The 19,180-nt window shown below is 41.7% G+C and overlaps 1 long non-coding RNA gene and 1 other non-coding gene across 3 annotated transcripts in view; one reads left to right on the forward strand and one right to left on the reverse strand.

The window, feature by feature from the left end:
- LOC145539381 (uncharacterized) overlaps positions 1 to 4,286 on the reverse strand; it is a 46,057-nt gene extending 41,771 nt beyond the window's left edge. The window contains exons 1-2 of one of the 2 annotated variants that reach the window (XR_014077754.1): positions 3,936 to 4,286; positions 2,362 to 2,483 (exon numbers count right to left, since the gene is read on the reverse strand). This is a non-coding gene — a long non-coding RNA (uncharacterized LOC145539381). The remainder of the gene's footprint in view (positions 1 to 2,361; positions 2,484 to 3,935) is intronic. The other variant, XR_014077753.1, reaches the window with a different exon arrangement.
- A 14,021-nt stretch (positions 4,287 to 18,307) lies between these two features.
- Positions 18,308 to 18,379, forward strand: TRNAC-ACA (transfer RNA cysteine (anticodon ACA)). The gene has a single exon. It is a non-coding gene; the product is annotated as a tRNA-Cys (tRNA).
- Positions 18,380 to 19,180: the final 801 nt, after the last annotated feature.

Genomic DNA, 19,180 nt, shown 5'->3' on the forward strand with positions numbered 1-19,180 from the left:
CAAGGCATTTAAAAGCAGCATACTATAATACGATGTAAATGGTACAAGAGGGTGGAGGCATCAAATGAGTGACTTTATAAATACTTTTTCATTTACTCCCAACATAAAAGCTCAGAGGTTTACTCTGCTCTGGTCTCAAGCCACCCACTCACTGCTCTGAGAACAGGGCAAATGGTGCTTTTATTGAGCCTGGTTTGAAGCTATGCCTTTGGTGCCTGTTGGCTTGCAAATATTTCAGTCATGTCTGTTTTCAAGGGAGTGAAGTGTGACTGGTCCAGCTTTTATTGCTCTAAGGTTATGCAGTGACTGTTGATCATACTTGTCAGTTGTAAAATTTTGATCAGCTTCATTTTCGGAGATTACACACAGAATTTTGTGATCATCCATATGAAAGGGAAGTTTTCACGTTAGAAACAGCTATCTGAAGATTATGATTCAGCTGGATAATAGATTTTGATTGCCTAAATATGTCAGTGTTTTAAAGAGTTTAACAGATATCACGTCTGCCTTGATAAATTATTTAATGTTCAAGATCTCGCATTATGGGTGACTATGTGTGGCAGGGACAGAGACAGGCAAAATCTGATCCTCCATGTCATCTGCCAAGGTAGGCATTTTTGAGGACATCCATTGCCTTATCCCTGAGGATATCTACTGCCTTATGGAGAAGGAAATGGTAACCCACTCCAGTATTCTTGCCCGGAAAATCCCATGGATGGAGGAGCCTGGTAGGACAAAGAGTCAGACACGACTGAGCGACTTCACTATTGCCTTATCCCATCCGCGGTGTTCTCTGTCCACAGTGGCCGCACTGCTTGTCTTATCTGGAGCTCATGTCGGTCCAGTTGTGTCACCATGGAGACCAGCCTTCTTCCGGTGTGCCCAATCACAGGCCCGCTGGTTCTCCTGATGCCTCTGAGCCAGTTGGCCAAAGTCAATTATCTTCCTTCTCCTCCGCCGCACTGCAAAGTGGGAAATTCTGACATTGTCTAAAGTTTTACCGGCCTCAGTGGACGCAGCGGTCATTCTTTCTCTCAGCATTTGCTGCCTCCTTTGTTTGGGTCAACCTATATTTCATCAACTTCTCAGGGGTTTTGTCCTCTGCTTTTGACTTGCCCCAGGAGCATGCATGGTGACCCTCCCTTGGGAGAACATCTGTTGCCTCTATCCCATTTTCTTTGCTCCTACTTCTGTGACATTCAGGGAATTTTGTTTCCTAAACTGGCCTGATGCGAAAGTGACGTGAAAGTGTTAGCTGCTTCAGCTGTGTCTGACTCTTTGTGACCCCCTGGACTGTAGCCCGCCAGGCTCCTCTGTCCATGGGGTTCTCCAGGTGAGAATCCTGGAGTGGGTTGCCATTCCCTTCTCCAGGGGATCTTCCCGACCCAGGGATCGAACCTGGGTCTCCTGCACTGCAGGCAGGTGCTTTGCTGCCTGAGCCACCGGAGAAGCCTTAAAGACTTAGAGAAAGCTGTGTGCTTTGTCATGATGTTTTATCCTCAGTCTTTGGCTAGACTGTAACTCCTTACTATTCCTCTCCTTCATTGTTGAGGTTTCTGAACTCCAAAACGAAGAAGCTACTCCTTTCTTTGTTGTCATTTTCTGCTGTCACATCCCCTTTCTAAAACAATTAGATAAGAACAGCATAGCTGACCGAACAGCGGGCAAGCCAGAGACCGTGGGAGAGACCACTCAGGGTGTGTGGGTGCGATCAGGCTGGCTAATATTTTAACATTATTATTCCATCATTCAGTGAAATGTCAACCTTTCATTTAGAAATAAGAGTTCTGAGTTGTCAAGTAGTGTAATTTCCCCTTTCACTGCTTCATGCTCTCCATGACTTAACAGAAAGGTTAGTGAGAATTCAAAAGGAAAATTAAGGCAGTAAAGTAGCAGAATAGATACGAGAGAAACTTTAATTCCTGGGGTTTTCTCTGATTCTGTTATTGAGGCATTCTTTGTGTTCTTGATATGTGAATAGTTGCAGTACTAATCTAACCTGTCACCCACATCCTCTGAAGAAATGATCAGCAGTATATAAAGGAAATAAGGTTCCTTGCTTGGCGTTTATTTTTCTCAACCTCTCCTGGTCTACCCTCTCTTCCAAAGCTCTGAAATATCAACCCTTAATACAGATACACACACACGTACATGTATATACATACACGTAGACCAGGCACACATATGCTGGAGAGTTATTTGCATTAATAAAGTACTCTTTTAAAGTACAAAGGCAATTCTTTACTCAATAGCAGTTTGTTTTCAGAGAAGTTTGGATTTGGATGTTGAAGGGAAGAAGAAAATCAGAGGAACAAAAGCAAAATAGAGGTTCATATTAATGGGGATCCAATGTCTCCTCACCTGAGTCCATCTTTCCATCACCTCCTTCTCTGTCTTTAGTGTGAGACCTCGGTTACTATGTACTTGAAAAGCTCTGGACACTGTGCTGGAGACAGCTTGGAGCGCTGGAGACTGGGAGGGGGCTAGAGAAAGAGAGAAATCTGAGGATGACGAGGAATTAGAGGACAATGAGAACCTGGAGAATGATCGAGCGCTGGGAGCAGTGGAAGCTGTCTTCAGAGGATGGCATGTTCCCCCAGGGAAGTCATAGTAACTGTGGAGAAGACCTCAGCCCCTAGAGATTCAGCATTTAAATGAGATTAGCCTCTGAAACTGAAGTGGGTGACCCTTGGGAGTCACAGGAGAAGCCTCTCAGCTTTTGGAGTAAATTAGTCAAGTAATTCCCAGGTTGCTTGTGTCTTTAGTTCTGAGGTATTGTTTTTGTTGTTGAATCACGGCATGTTGCTTTTTCATGCACTCAGATCATCTTTGGAATCTGTGCTTTATGTTCTTGATGATAAGCTCCTTCAAGTCAGCAATTGTAGTATTTACAATGTGTCCTATGACATTTGATTCACGAAAAGCACTTTGGGCATGTTAATTAATACTTTCTGCTGAAGTTGACTTGATTTTCTTCCCTGAGTTATTTCTAATGTATTTGCTTTGTCTCGCTGAGTAGATTGTGAGTTTTCTGAAGGCAGGGACCAGATCTTCAGCTTTCTCATCATGCCTAGTAGAGTGACGTGCCCAGAGAAGGAGCTCACTGAACACTTGTTAATGGACCGAGTGATTGACTAGAAATTTCCCTGAGGTCCTGATTCTAGGAAGTGAAATTTTCAGTTTGCCTCATACAACAAATGAACAAAAACTGTGTGTGAAGTGGTAAAACCTCTCCAGGTTTCCTAATGGTTCTGATAATTTCATTGACAAGGATCTTGTATTCATCGCACTTGTTTGGCTGCTGGTAACTGAACTTTATTTATATCGGCTTTTACAAAATGAATGAATGAATTTAATAAAACTAAATTTATTTACTCACATAACTGACAAACCCAAGATCTTTTTGATTTGATCTGTATCTCAGGAGCCCAATTATGTCAACCAGATCAGCTCTGTCTCTCTTGATGTTCTCTGCTTTCCTCTGCAATACCTTCATATTAACACAGAGTTTTCACTCACAGGGGTCCTGGTGGCTCCTTCTTATCCCTTTAGGAAAGGCTCAGGGCTGACACCTAATTGTTGTAATAGTCTGACCAAGGTCATTGTCAAGGACCTGAATGTGATATTGGAACTATCCAGGTCTGGGTCATATGCTCATCCTAAGACCAGGTGATGGGCTCAACTAGACTCAGACTGACTCTAGGGGAGGAATCTTTCCCCTCAAAATTAGAGCACTGTCTTCAAAAGGAGAATGAATGCTGTATATGCAAAAGCTGCAGCTATCTACAAGAGATTCTCTTTTTAGTTTTTCCAAAATGGAGCCCATTTACTATTCCTCAAATAAATCAACCTGCCTTTCATGACACAATATTGAGCCAATATCATTATAGGCAAAACACCAATAAACAAACAAAAAGCAAACAACTCTTCCTTACCTTGGATGTTGGAAGTTGCATGCATGTTTTCTCCCGGACTTTCTGAGAAATTGGAAATAGCTCCTCGGACCTTCAGTCCTGTCGCTACCACTCCTGTCATTTTAGGAGACTGGGTTGGACACAGTTGCTAAAGTTCATTTTAATACAGAGTTTTTCAGATCTAACTGTACATCACCAGGGGTTATCAGGTAGTCCTGATTGTTCTCCAGTGCTCATGTTCAGAGGTTCTTACTTAGCGAGCTTGGTGAAGGAGCCAGCCATTGGAGGGATGTTTGCTTGTTTTTGCAAACACTCTAGTGAGTTTATGTGCAGCCAGAAGTGGGGGCCTTTGCAAATCTTCCTTTGTGCAGTGACTTTAAGAGGCTCTGTAACTCAGGACTCGTGAACAGTGAACACAGTTGTACCTGACATGGTTGCAGCGTGCAGCCACAAACAGCTGCACGGCTCACTCCAGGTGTGCATTTCCCTTTGTCCCTCACACCCCTGCAAAAACCAGCAAATGCAACTGTAATCACCATAGAGAAGTTCACAGAAAGGTTGACACCAAAGATGTGTTTTTCCTTTCGCTCATGTGCTAATTTTCTTTTCACATTAATAAACAGTGACTGGTTTACATTTTTGGCAGAGTTCTGCTTCCAAGTTAATATGCATTGTGAGTGCCAGGGAAGCAAAGTTTTCCCAAGAACTTCAACATTGTTTGTGGTTTAGAGGTCACTCATAATGGCTTAAAGAGTTTAGCTGGAGTTTTGATCTTACATTTTCTTCTTTTTTTTTTTAGCTTTTTCTGCAGAATGCTATTAGTTTTTCTTATTTCATTAAATATGTTTCTCCAAGAAGGTACAGGCTGTACCGTGAACAATCTTGCCAGCTGATTTAATCTGTATGTGTCAATATTTTCAAGAAACTTAGGAAGAAATAAATAATGAAGTAAAACTTATCAGCAGTGGTACTGAAAAAGGGCAAGTTGTGGACCACAGAATCCACAGAAAATTTATAAAACCATCAGATACATGTGATATCTAAACTTGGAAGTCTCAGTAGTGTATCATGAGAACATATTTCTGCCTTGGTGTGATGAAAATGTTTGATGTGGTTATAGCTCCAGTAAATGTAGGATCTGGGTCTTGGAAAAATTGAATTTAAAATATCTGTTCCATTATTTCCACAAATCATCAAAATATGTGAAAATTCCATTATTTTGGCAAAGAAACAGCATATCTCAAATTGTTTGCCTTCCAGCTGCCTCTAAGATATCTGATTTGGGATTTGGAAAATTAGAATAACACAAAGAAGACCAAGTAAGACTTGCAGAGAAGGTTGATCAGTAAAATTCAAGAGTGATCTATGTTCACTTCAGGAAGACAACAGAACTGTTTTATTATAGATTGTGAGAAGATGATAGGAAAGCAAAAGTCTACAGTAAATGAAACTGTCGTTGAATTTCCTCAATCTGATGGTTCAAACTCTGTACTTTAGCACAGTTAATGCTCTAATTGAGTCCATAAAGCCTGCTGTTCTTCAGCCACTGAGTAGTGTCTGATTCTTTGCCACCCCATGGACTGCAATGCGCCAACCTTCCCTGTCCCCATAAAGCTTGACTTGAGTTAAAGGTGAATTTGACCTTTGAAACTGACACACAAACTTAAAGATAACTAAAGAATTTGCTGATTGTTTCTGGCCTGAATTTTTATTCATTTTGACCAAAGGGGCTTCCTCTCTGGCTCAGCTGGTAAAGAATCCGCCTGCAATGAGGGAGACCTGGGTTTGGAAGACCAGGGTTTTTCCTTGGGTTGGGAAGATCCCCTGGAGAAGGGAAGCGCTACCCACTCCAGTATTCTTGCCTGGAGAATTCCATGGACTGTGTAGTCCATGGGGTTGCAAAGAGTTGCACATGACTGAGCCACTTTTACTCACTTTCACTTTGACCAAAAACATCACAAGATTTACATGTTAAGAAGGAGAGGCAATATGATCTCTTAAATAATGTATGAGTATTCAAATAGAGCAAAGTTTGAATAAGATGTTAAATGTAAGAGATGGTGTTTCAGAAGTGATATCCTAAAATAAATTATTAGGCCAATATTAATTATTTCTTTTCTGATGTAGAGTATTTGATATTTAATGACGCATGTACAGTAAGCCCACCATGGAAATTAGCAAAGTCTGAGGGCATAATGAGATAGAGAACAAATATGAACGTTGATTAAATCTCAGGCCTGACTCAAGGGACGGATCTGCCACTTATTTAAGATGCCGATGTGAGATGAATCATACCAGCAGGAAACACACTGTGTGAGAGTTCCAGGTGCTCCACACCCTGACCAGCATTTGGTATTGTCAGTCTTTGTAATTTTAGACATTCTGGGAGAAGTAGAATGGCATCTTATCATGGCTTTAATTTGCATTTCCCTGATGACTAATGATATTGAACATTTATTCGTGTGCTTTTTTTTTTTGCCATCTGTTTATCTTCTTTACAGAAATGTCTGTTCAAATCTCTTGCCCATGTTTTCATGGGGTGTTTGAGTTCTTATCGTTGAGTTGTAAGAGTTATTTATACATTCTGATGCAAGTCCCTTTTCACGTATATGTATTGTAAATATTTTCTCCCAGTCTGTTGCTTGCCTTTTCATTTCCTTAGTGCTGCCTTTAGAAGAGCAGAAAATTTTAATTTTGATGAAGTTTTGCATATAAGAAACTCTATGTTGTTTTGTGCTTTCTGTGTCCTATCTCATGTTTTTTTCATATTCTAAGATTGAAAAGATTGTCTTCTAGAAGATTTACGAGTGAAACCACATGGGAGATTGGTTTAACTTTTATGAAATTACACATACCCTTACCATACAGCCCAGGAATTCCTGGTAGGTATTTACCCAAGAGAAATGAAAACATGTTCATAGAAAAACCTGAACACAAATGTCTATAGTATCCCTGAATTGAAACAAATCAAATGACCACCAAAGGGTGAATGGATAAAAAGGTGTGGTATATACAGACATGTGGTTTATGCATACACAACAATGAAAAGGAATTACTATTGATACATGCAGCAGGATGGATTAACCTTGAAACATTATGCAGAGCCAAAAGAGACAGAAACAAAAGCATGCAAACATTTATGTGACAGTCTGGAATTAATCCATAGTGATAGAAAACCTATCAGTGATTGCCTCCTGGAGTAAGAAAGGATTTGTCTGAGAATATGCATGAGGGAACTTTTTGGAGTGGTGATGGAAATGTTCTGTATCTTGACTGTGGTGTGGTTGTATGGGTGTGTGTGCTTGTCAAAATGCATCAACTGTCCATACTTAACTGTGCTTTAAGGTAAGTAAAATCAAAAGCATTTGCTCAAAGACGGTAAAACAAAATACCAAAAAGTTAGCCAATAATAATAATATATTTAGTGGAAACACACACTGACTAATTTTTAAGATGTGATAATTATTGGTAGAAATTCCAACTGTTAAACCTCCAGATCATGACATTATCATTTATATTTTAAAATAAGACATTTTGTTTAATAGAAATTTGAAAAATACAGAAAAGTTAAAACAACCAAAAGAAATGGGTTCTTGTCTCAATGCTTAAACCCAGCCTTTCTTCTGTGCTTTGTGTCTTTCTTTTTCGTCATTGTTGTTTAGTTGCTAAGTTATGTCCAACACTTTTGTGACCCTGTGGATTGTATCTGCCAGTCTCCTCTGTCCATGGAATTTTCTGGGCAAGAATACTGGAGTGGGTTACCATTTCCTTCTCTGGGGGATCTTCCAGACACAGGGATCAAACCCAGATCTCCTGCATTGCAGGCAGATTCTTTGCCTCTGAGCCACCAGGGAAGCCCTTTAGAATACTGGAGTGAGTTGCCATTTTCTTCTCCAGGGGATCTTTCCAACCCAGGGATTGAACATGTATCTCCTGCATTGGTGGGAAGATTGTTTACCACTGAGCCACCTGGGAAACCCCTTCTTTTTCATACTTGTAATCATATTCTTTAACACTTGACATATTACATTGAACAGATTACTGCTTTTGTCATATAAGAATTTTCCCAATAATTTAACAGTATTTATAAATATGATTTTAAAAGTTACATAATATTCAGAGAAATATACGTTATGAATTACTTGAAGTGTCTACTTTTGAACACTTCAGTTTCTTGTTTACTTTTGAATTTTTCCTTATCTAAGGTTATGATGATTAACATACAACATTTTCCCCACTTAGAATTATTTGCCTGGTATTGATTCCCAAACATCTTGATCAAAGAGTAATGCAGTCAACATTGTTACTTGAAACCAAAAGATTGAAACTTGCCCATTCTGTGTGGCTTTTCTCTCAGGTTTCCATTCCAGAAGATCTTTTCTTCTTTCACTTTCTGATGAATTATTGTTTTTTGAAGCAGGGAGCTAAGGAGAAAGAGGATTTTCACCTACTCTTCTGCATGTACTGCGTTGCCTGAATTAGCCTCATCTATCTGTCAAAGTGCCCAGAAACCATGATGATAGGAGCTGTGGAAATAGATATCTAGCATATGGGAACCTGCTTATAATTTCTTGCTCACAGCATTTATCCCACATACAGCATTTATCTTTAAAAGAGCAAGACTAATGAACCCGTATGTATTGTTTTCTACTTATAGCACATCCTCATTTGAAATACATCCCATGGAAAATAAAGCTCTGCTAATGAGTAAGGAATTGCAGTGTTTTATAGTGAGTAGAATCATAGTGCCTTGGTATAATTCTTGCTTTTGCCACTGACCTTATTGGGTCATTTTTTTTTTTAAATCAGAGAGACCATTTATTGTCTATAAAATGCTTTGATCATCTCTGATCTAGAATACTATGTAACTACACCATTTAATAAAAATTATCTTCCTTCAAGAAAACTGGAGTTGGTCAAACAAATTACTGAGGAGACATCCATTTGGGGAAATTATTTTTGCATTGACAAAGGATTCATAAAGTGTATTCGCAGAAATAGTGCATTTCAACTGCGGTTTGAATAACAAAAATTCAAATGATGATCAGCTTCTTCAGGAATGCATCTGTCACTAAATGTTAGACAATGGAGAAGAGTGGTTAGGCTCTGTCTTTTAAAAGGTGTGTGTTTGGGGGCAAGTTACACGACCTATCCAAGTCTTGATCTCATCTTTTTTAAAACGAGCAGAGGGACAACTTGCTCATAAATTGCTATGAAGTTCCAATGAGATAATGCATGTAAACTGCATACCTCATCCATGGCACACTTCCTCCATGGCACCTACTCAATAATGCTCATAATTGTGGCTACGCTCATAGAAAAAGCAGAACCTGAGGATAGTCCATCACGCTTCACAATCCCGCCTGTCCCCTTCTCCTTCCCTATTCTGTGAACTTGCATCACTGGACACCTGTCACTACCCTCTATTCTCCTCTCACTTTCAAATCCTGACACTCCCCGTGGGAGAGAAACCACCCAAGAGACACAGACTCTCTGATAAATGTCCTCTTCACCACTTCGACTGACATCAGACTATCCTCTGAAGACCTGACTCCTCAGCAGTCCTCTATCTTGGAGAAGTTTCTTCCCCCTTCCAGGACCAGAAAGAGATGTAATTGTCCTCCACTGCACGAGGCTGCTTTTAGACCAGGGATCCCCCCCCCCCCTACACCCCCTGTAGCTTTGAGGCTCAGTTCTTGAAGACAGACCATCATCTCCTTCTCATGACCATTGTTTACAGACTTCCTCCTAGCCACTTCTCTTCTTTTGTTAAACTCAATTGTAGCTTTAGGATCTTAATTTCCTTCTACACTCTTTTTATCATTCTTGGGAACCTGGCCTTGCAGTTCCTCTCCTTCTCTTTGAAGTGACCTTGCCCTTTCCACCCACTCCAGAATCTCAGATGCGTATCTCTCTTTCTTGGACCATGAAATCACATCATTATGGTATTTTCTACTTCATGACATTCATTACACTGATCTCATTGCCTAACTCAACATCCTTGAGCTTATGTCTGCTACCTGCAATTATACAGTGGAAGTGACAAATAGACTCAAGGCATTAGATCTGATAGAGTTCCTGAGGAACTATGGATGGAGGTTCATGACATTGTAAAAGAGGCAGTGATCCATACCATCTCCAAGAAAAAGAAATGCAAAAAGGCATAATGGTTGTCTAAGGAAACCTTACAAATAGCTGAGAAAAGAAGAGATGCTAAAGGCAAAGGAGAAATGGAAAGATATACCCATTTGAATGTAGAGTTCCAAAGAATAGAAAGGAGAGAAAAGAAAGCCTTCTTCAGTGATCAATACAAAGAAATAGATGAAGATAATAGAATGGGAAAGACTAGAGATCTCTGCAAGAAAATTAGAGATACCAAAGGAATATTTCATGCAAAGATGGGCACAATAAAGGACAGAAATGGTATGAACCTAACAGAAGAAGAAGATATTAGGAAGAGGTGGCAAGAATACACAGAAGAACTATGCAAAAAAGATCTTCACGACCCAGATAACCATGATGGTGTGATCACTAATCTAGAGTCAAACATCCTGGAACGCCAAGTCGAGTTGGCCTTAGGAAGCATCACTACGAACAAAGTTAGTGTAGGTGATGGAATTCCGGTTGAGCTATTTCAAATCCTGAAAGATAATGCTGTGAAATTGAGTGCATATTGCACTCAATATGCCAGCAAATTTGGAAAACTCAGCAGTGGTCATAGGACTGGAAAAGATTAGTTTTCATTCCAATCCCAAAGAAAGGCAATGCTAAAGAATGTTCAAACCATTGCACAATTGCACTCATCTCACATGCTAGCAAAATAATGCTCAAAATTCTCCAAGCCAGGCTTCAACAGTACATGAACTGTGAACTTCAAGATGTTCAAGCTGGATTTAGAAAAGACGTAGGAACCAGAGATCAAATTGCCAACATCCGTTGGATCATCGAAGAAGCAAGAGAGATCCAGAAAAACATCTACTTCTGCTTTATTGACTACACCAAAGACTTTGACTGTGTCAGTTCAGTCGCTCAGTTGTGTCTGACTTTTTGTGACCCCGTGGACCATCGACTGCAGCACACCAGGCTTTCCTGTCCATCACCTACTCCCGGAGTTTACTCAAACTCATGTCCATTGAGTCGGTGATGCCATCCAATCATCTCATAATCTGTCGTCCCCTTCTCCTCCTGCCTTCAATCTTTCCCAACATCAGGGTCTTTTCAAATGAGTCAGTTCTTCGCATCAGGTGGTGTGATTATTGGAATATTTGACTGTGTGAATCACAACAAACTGTGGAAAATTCTTAAAGAGATGGGAATAGCAGAAGACCTTACCTGCATCTTGAGAAACCTGTATGCAGGTCAAGAAGCAATAGTTAGAACTGGACATGGAACAACAGACTGGTTCCAAATAGGAAAAGGAGTACATCAAGGCTGTATATTGTCACCCTGCTTAGTTAATTTATATGCAGAGTACATCATGTGAAATGTTGGGCTGGATGAAGCACAAGCTGGAATCAAAATTGCCAGGAGAAATATCAATAACCTCAGATATGCAGATGACACCACCCTTATGGCAGAAAGTGAAGAAGAACTAAAGAGCCTCTTGATGAAAGTGAAAGAGAGTGAAAAAGTAGACTTAAAACTCAACATTCAGAAAACTAAGATCATGGCATCTGGTCCCATCACTTCATGACAAATAGATGGGGAAACAATGGAAACAGTGAGAGACTTTATATTCTTGGGCTCCAAAATCACTGCAGATGGTGACTGCAGCCATGAAATTAAAAGACGCTTACTCCTTGGAAGAAAAGCTATGATCACCCTAGACAGCATATTGAAAACCAGAGAGATTATTTTGCCAACAAAATTCCGTCTAATCAAAGCTATGGTTTTTCCAGTAGTCATATATGTATGTGAGAGTTGGACGGTGAAGAAAGCTGAGCGCCGAAGAATTGATGTTTTTGAACTGTGGTGTGGGAGAAGACTCTTGAGAGTCCCTCAAACATGAAGGAGATCCAACCAGTCCCTCCTAAAGGAGATCAGTTCCAAGTGTTCATTGGAAGGACTGATGTTGAAGCTGAAGCTCCAATACTTTGGCCACCTGATGTGAAGAGCCGACTCATTGGAAAGGACCCTGATGTTGGGAAAGATTGAGGGCAGGAGGAGAAGGGGACAGCAGAGGATGAGATGGTTGGACCGCATCATCGACTTGATGGACATGAGTTTGAACAAGCTCCAGGAATTGGTGATGGACAGGGAGACCTGATGTGCTGCAGTCCATGGGGTCACAAAGAGTCAGACACAACTGAGCAACTGAACTGACATGTCTGCCATCACTTCCCTTCACTTCTTGGCTAGATTTGTGATGAAAAGTTCTCCCTTGCAAATATGCCAATACTCTTGTCCTCTCTCCCTCTGTTGTGTGAATTTTGTAAACTACCAGTCCTGGTTCAACTTTTCTTGACTTTTCCATGTCTGCACATGAAGGAGTACGACATAGCTGAAGGGAAAAAAATCAAGATATCAGACCTCAATGACTTCTTAATACTCACGGTTCAACAATTCTACAGTTAAAAAAACAATAAGCACCATTTAAAGATCCATCCTACTCCCTCTTCTTTCCCTCCCTTTTCAGCTAATAAGCTACTCTTGTCATGTAAGTAGAAACCACAAGATACAGAATTCTGTCATTTTTCAAAATGGGTTGTCAAAATCCATCCACAGCAGTGCCGTCCTCTCCTTTCTTACTGTTAAAATGAAGTGCATACTCCTCTTTCAAATGTTTGTACCTCTGTATATCTTTCTGAGCTCATCTCCTCTCTCTTTGTCAAGATTTTTGCTCTCCTGGCCCTTCTCTGTCTCTCGTGTGTCATCAATCTTTCTCTTACTAAGTGATTTTTCCCATAATACCAGCATGCCATCTTATCCCCCACGTCCACATTTCCTCCATCCTGTCACCTCTTCATCAACTGCCCCACGCCCATACACATTTTCATAGCTCAACTTCCTGAGATTGGTCTGCAAAGTTTACTTCCGCATTTTCATTGAATTCAGTTCAGTCGCTCAGTCATGTCCAGCTCTTTGTGACCCCATGAACTACAGCACGCCAGGCCTCCCTGTCCATCACCAACTCCCAGAGTTTACTCAAACTCATGTCCATTGAGTCGGTGATGCCATCCAACCATCTCATCCTCTGTCATCCCCTTCTCCTCCCACCTTCAATCTTTCCCAGCATCAAGGTCTTTTCAAATGAGTCAGCTCTTTGCATCAGGTGACCAAAGTATTGGAGTTTCAGCTTCAGCATCAGTCCTTCCAATGAATATTCAGAACTGATTTCCTCCAGGATGGACTGATTGGATCTCCTTGCTGGCCAAGGGACTCTCAAGAGTCTTCTCCAACACCACAGTTCAAAAGCATCAATTCTTCAGGGCTCAGCTTTCTTTAGAGTCCAACTCTCACATCCATACATGACTATTGGAAAAACCATAGCTTTGACTAGAAGGACCTTTGTTGGCAAAGTAATGTCTCTGCTTTTTAATACACTATCTAGGTTGGTCATAACTTTTCTTCCAAGAAGCAAGCATCTTTTAATTTCATGGCTGCAGTCACCATCTGCATTGATTTTGGAGTCCAAAAAAACAAAGCTGTCACTGTTTCCACTGTTCCCCCATCTATTTGCCATGAAGTGATGGGAATTCACCCTTTAACAAACTCTAGAATGGCTCCCACCCCTGCCAATCCACTACAATTGCTTTGGCTAAAACCACCAAGAAGCTTCATGGATGAGTTTCAAAGACTGATTTTCTGTCCTTATCTTTAATGATTACCTAACAGCATTTCATGGTATCTTTAGTAAAATAGCACCTGGTTCTCTAAAACTGGGCAAGAGGAAGAACTTTCCGATGGGAGACCCTTCATCTTTTCTCTCATTTTTCCTCTGTTCCTAAGATGCCTGTGTCCTTGGGAAGCCACATCGCATCACACCCTCTGGTCCATCTCTTTCCTAACTCCACATCCAGATGTGGACTCAAGGCTTCTCTGGTGATATCTCTCAATATTCCTAATTCAGCTGTAGATGGAAGACTCTTAAGATCTTTCAGCACAGCTGGAACATGTTAAAAAAAAATAGGTGAAGTAAAAACTCAGGAATCACAAAGCCCAAAAAATGAACTCAGACAGAATCTATCAAGCCAACATTTTGGTTCAGAGGCTTGGCTTGTTCATTTGCAGCTTAGGGTTCCTAGAGTTCTGATTCTTAAAGGAATGGTCTGTGGTCCCCTGGTTGCCCATCAGGGTCTCCTTTGGAAGCAAGTTATTTCTTTGGTACCTAGAAGTTAAAATTGAACAGCATGCCTGTTCATAGCCTTTATTGTTGCAAGTGACCAAGAGCTATTTAAGTAGAACCTACCGAGTTAAGTATTAGTTAACCCAACTTGGTTGGGTTATACAGTTGGTATTGAGTGATGCTTATTAGAAGTTGGAACTTATGAACTAAAATGACTAAATAACTAAATTCCATCAAGGACTTTATTTGACAAATAAATCTGGTGGCCGCACATTTGGTAACATGATGAAGCTCCCTCTGATAATATGCATGACCAAATATGTACAATATCACTGTTAAGTATATATGGAAGGGAGACTGGTCTTTGGCTTAGCTCTGGAGGGGGGCAGTGCAAGCATAGGAGACCCACTGTCTCATTTTTGTCTCATGTGGTAGATGTCATCTCAGCAACACCCTTTAGGAACAATTCTCTCTCCAAGCTGTACATACAGAGGAAAGGCCTCAGAAGAAAAAATTTCAGTTGACATTTTGAGGTTGGACTTGAAAGGCAACTCATACATTTAGGTGGGGAAACTTTGTTGCCTTGGGCTTGTACTTTAAGAACGCCGGTTATGTTTGGAGTGATTGGTTATGTAGTTACTGGGGAAGGTCTGTCGGGTTGAGACAGATGGGGAACAAGGCAAGGAGACATCCCTTTGTTTTGGTGGGTTCCAGAATTTTGCGTTTCTGAGAGCAGTAAAATTTAAAAAGTGGGAGGGCAACACAGAAAGATGACTTTTTATTTTACCGAATTAAGACCCTGAAAAAGCAATATATAACCTGCTATTAAAAGAGAGGACTGTTCATGAAATGAGAGGGAGGAACAATCTCAGAATAAATAAAATAAGCATAATTCACCATATATATTGTATGGTATGTAATCTTATATATCCTGTATGTTTTTATTTAATATAGCGTATGAAAGCTCCGTTGCAGTTGGTTATTCTGCATTTTGCCGCACTGTGCACCGATGAAAGCCCCATCAGAGGTTTCCTCCAGCATATGGGAACCAAAGCTCCATCAGACAGCTTTCTAAATCTGTCAAATATGAATCAGATTACCAAATCGTATATTCTTTTTACTATTTTCCTGTTTTCCCCCCATCCTTGAATCCATGGGAAGTTTTGGTTTACATATTCTCATAACATCTCAGTTAAAAAAAAAAAAAAATTGAATCCATCTGCGGGGCCAATGAGCTCTCTGAAAGCAGGGCAGTGTCAGTACTATGCTAATGTGCTAGCAATCTCCAGAAAAACGTGAACTTCAGGAAAGAGGACTTGGGATAAATGTCCAGATGGTCCTCACATTCGAGTTCTCACCCTGCATTATCTACTGGAAGTTTGCGTTTCAATTTCCTCATGGGCACTGGGGGTTTCTCTAACAGAACTTCCTCATGTTTCTGGAATGGCCTTTTGGAGTTCTTGAAAGAATGAAAGGAGAATGGGAGACATCCTAGTCTGTCCTCACACCCGAAAACACGGAAAGGAGTTCCCGAAACGTCTCAGCGTCTCTGCATTTCCTCCAGGGGAGAGACACCAGTGTAGGCAAGTAGAACTGGTCCAGCTGGGGAGGGGTGGGCAGAGGGCCCCTCCTTGGCACCGAGCCCGTGGCACCATTCAGCCCCCTCCCCGAGTCTGTGGGACCTGCCTGATGAGGAGCCAGCAGTCGGCATGCCATCAACCGGATGGAAAGCCAGCAGAAGTCGCCCTGGGGGAGGAACTGGCCCATTGGAGGGGGGCAGGTGAGAAGGTGGTCACGGGCAAAAGTGGCCCAGGAAAGGAGCGAAGCCAAGCAGAGGGGCTGCGGCTGCTCGGTGGGGTCTCATCAGGCAGCCAGCAGGCTCCTGAAGCAAGTGTGGGCGTGTCCCCGCTCTTGGAAAGGGCGATTCCTTTTCTAGTTGTTAGTGAAAGTAGCTCAGTCGTGTCCGACTCTTTGCGACCCCACAGAATTCATGGAACTCTCCAGGCCAGAACACTGGAGTGGGTAGCCGTTCCCTTCTCCGGGGGATCTTCCCAACCCACGGATCAAACCCAGGTCTCCCGCATTGCAGGCGGATTCTTTACCAGCTGAGCCACCAGGGAAGCCCTTTTCTAGATCACTGACAATTTAGGTGGAAGGTAAGGTGAGCCATTGGGCAGGGCCGCCCCCTGCGTGTGTTCCTGTTGGTCTGAGGGCATTGGGGTGAGGCTGCCCATAAAACATCTTTGCACTGGGTTCTTTCCAGAACAGATCAGGGGGACTCTGTGAAGAAAACCCTTAACACGGGTCTCTGTCCAGAGGCAGCATTTAAGAGTCTATTGAGATGAATAGTGGGAAATTAGGCAAACCAACAAGTAAAAAGGCGAGACAAACATAAAGGGAGGGAAGGCGAGTGAGGCGCTGGGGATTAGAAGTAATCTGTGGACTGGTCTTGCTGTTTCCGCCGCGCGGTGCAGCGTGGTCTGACAAGCCGCAGTAAATGCGGTTTTGGCTTTGCACTGCGGAGACGTCCAGCTGCATCATACGAGGTGGACTGGAGCTTCAAGGGCATCCAGTGACATGTTTGTTTCGTCACCAGTCTGCCCACTCCTGCATTTATCAGCAAACCCGTGCAATGTGTGTGTGTGTGTGTGTGTGTGTACATATATACATATATATGTATGTATATTTTTAACTTCACAGTATGGTGTCTGATTTATAATTTCCCAAGGGCAATATTTTTTTACAGCGACTGGCAGGATTTTTTGTTCTTCATTAGGCCTTTTATTAACCCACTGCCAGAGCTCGGTATCTAACCACTCCCGGTGTTTCAGCGATCATATTATCAGTAACAGCATATTTCCTCTGGGAGACATCAACGCGGTCTACTGCAGGTGGAAGGCTGGGAGGAGGCGGGCACAGAGCTGGGGAGTGTTCACGTCTCTGTTCGCGCTCTGCCTTCAGACTCCCACTGAACTTGCAGATGTTGCTGACTAGAGACTTTGACTCTTCCTTAACTTCATTTTTATGTAGGAAAGCGACAACTTGATTTGTTCAGAAAGTTTTCTAAAACGGTGACATCCGGCTCTATAAAAAGCAGCCCTGACCACACGTTTGGGGCTGCAGATTCCTGAGGTTTCCTTCAGACGTTTGTCTTTCCCGCCCAGTTAAAGTCTAGCGAGTTAACGGGCATGGACCAGCTTGAAAAGAGAGCCACACGGTGCGCAGGGGGTGGTTCCTTCCTGTCTGGCTGAAAAGCTCAGATGAAAGGAAGTACGGAAGCCTAAAGCTTCATTATTATCATCACCGCCCTTCCATGTAGAGAGCAAGAAACGGTCGCGATTACAGGGCTAGCGGAATACTTAGGAGAGGTCTCTTGGTCTCTTCCCTAACCTTCCATCAGAACTGCCTGTCAAAATGCCTCATTCAGAAAGGAAAACACTTGGTTTCTACAAGATTTGCAGGGGAGGAAGTTCTAAACTTTCCTTGGTATCCCATTTAAGCTCCCAGCAACATCATCTTTTTATCTTCAGTGTGAATATTAACTAGCAGAATGTACCTGAACAAGTCACTTAATCTCTTGGAACCTCATTTGTCAAATTTGAATTCTAATAATAATCTGTGGAATTCATTTCATCGCTGTGAAGATCAAACCGAACAATCCACTTAAAAGGAATGTTCAAACGGTGAAGCATTGCAGAATGATAAGCTCCTGTGATATTAGACATAATTCCTGTTCATGTAGCACCTCTCAAAATAAAATACAATCAACAAAGTACATCAGACACCTTGGAAGAGATGGAAAACCACTGGCCTTCTCCTTATTCTTATTACCTTCTCCTGCACAATACGACGGAAGAGAGTCAAAAGCATGCCTTCTTGTCATTAAACTTAAAGTATCGATGTCCCTACACTTGGACATTCTTTGACTTCCTTGACACTAATTTCCATGCCATCTCAACTGTATCTCAAATTAATAAGGCTATAATAGCCTTACCCCACTACCCTTCCTGTGCTCTGAATCCTTTTTAGGAAGACTTGTATCTCAGTGAGCTAGCCTGAAAAATGGGGTGAGAAGAATCTGAGTATCTGGTGCCTTCCACTAATAATGTCCCTGGTGGCTCAGATGGTAAAGCGTCTGCCTACAATGCAGGAGACCCAGGTTCAATACCTGGGTGGGGAAGGTCTCCTGGAGAAGGAAATGGCAACCCACTCCAGTAATCTTGCCTAGAAAATCCCATGGACAGAGGAGCCTGGTAGGCTGCAGTCCATGGGGTCGCAAAGAGTCCGACATGACTGAGCGACTTCACTTTCACTTTCCACTAATAATAGGAGATTTCATCCTCTACATACTTTGATTCTATTTAGGTTTTTCTTATTGAGGTACTACCCACACACACACAAATCAATCAAAATTGAAGTCGATTGGGTTTGGATAGTGTTTGTCTATAACTGTTTTTCCCTTAACAGATTGCCCATTGTATTTGGGCAGAGGGAAAGCATCTGTGGTATGGGCAAGGTTCTCAGATGTATCCAGAAGATCAATATTTAAGAAAGAATCTCTTGATGTTAAAATACTCAATAAAAGAAACAAGAAAGCAGACAGACAGGAAACAGGACAGGAAATATCCCCTCTGGTTTGGGGTGAGATGTGGTTTAAGACAGAATCACTCTGCATAGTCACAACCTCATTTGTTTGCTGTAAGGATTCAATCAGATAAATGGAATGGTCGTGTAAACATCACCAACTCTCAACTTTCATCTGAATGGACATTGAAGCAAGTCCCTTCTACTTGACTAATTGAAGTTGACCATCATAAAAGGAATACACTGACTTAACAGCGCTTCTAAAAAGATTCTTCCTCTCTTCTCAAAGGCAGCTCTGTCATCAGATCTTTGACCTTGCAACAAAAGCATGGATCTCATTTCAAAGGAGAAACAGAGTTTCCCAGACAAGGTGACAGCACTGCGTTTGCTTGCTATC

Source organism: Giraffa tippelskirchi, chromosome 2, assembly GCF_054371585.1.
Source record: "Giraffa tippelskirchi isolate mGirTip1 chromosome 2, T2T-mGirTip1v1.2.pri, whole genome shotgun sequence".
In the NCBI taxonomy this organism is placed as follows: Eukaryota; Metazoa; Chordata; class Mammalia; order Artiodactyla; family Giraffidae; genus Giraffa; species Giraffa tippelskirchi.